We start from the raw sequence: 387 nt of genomic DNA on the forward strand, positions 1-387 counted from the left end.
TGATAATGTCAGGAGTAATGATACAGTACGTATTTTAACACCGGGCCAAAACAGGACATCATCAAAACAAAACATAACTCTCCTCGCTTTTGGACCAACGCAGCGAAAGACTCGTGGTTCTAACTGGCCAGATGTGTTTTCATCTCCAGCTGTACCGGATGTAACGAAACAATTTATATGTAAATGCGATACAACATGTCGCTAACTATGTCTCTGGTGTCCGCGGTTATGGGTTTGCCTGTTGCATCATAGTGTTGCTGGTGCCTGGGAAAATGAGGTTTATTTATTTTGCGTTTGGAGAGGACATTAAGGAACGGGTGCTGTCATGGGATTCCCTTAAAGGGGTGGAGGGGTAACTTGGTTTACGTGTTTATTTGTTTGTGTTTA

This window comes from Penaeus monodon, chromosome 22, assembly GCF_015228065.2.
Source record: "Penaeus monodon isolate SGIC_2016 chromosome 22, NSTDA_Pmon_1, whole genome shotgun sequence".
NCBI lineage: Eukaryota > Metazoa > Arthropoda > Malacostraca > Decapoda > Penaeidae > Penaeus > Penaeus monodon.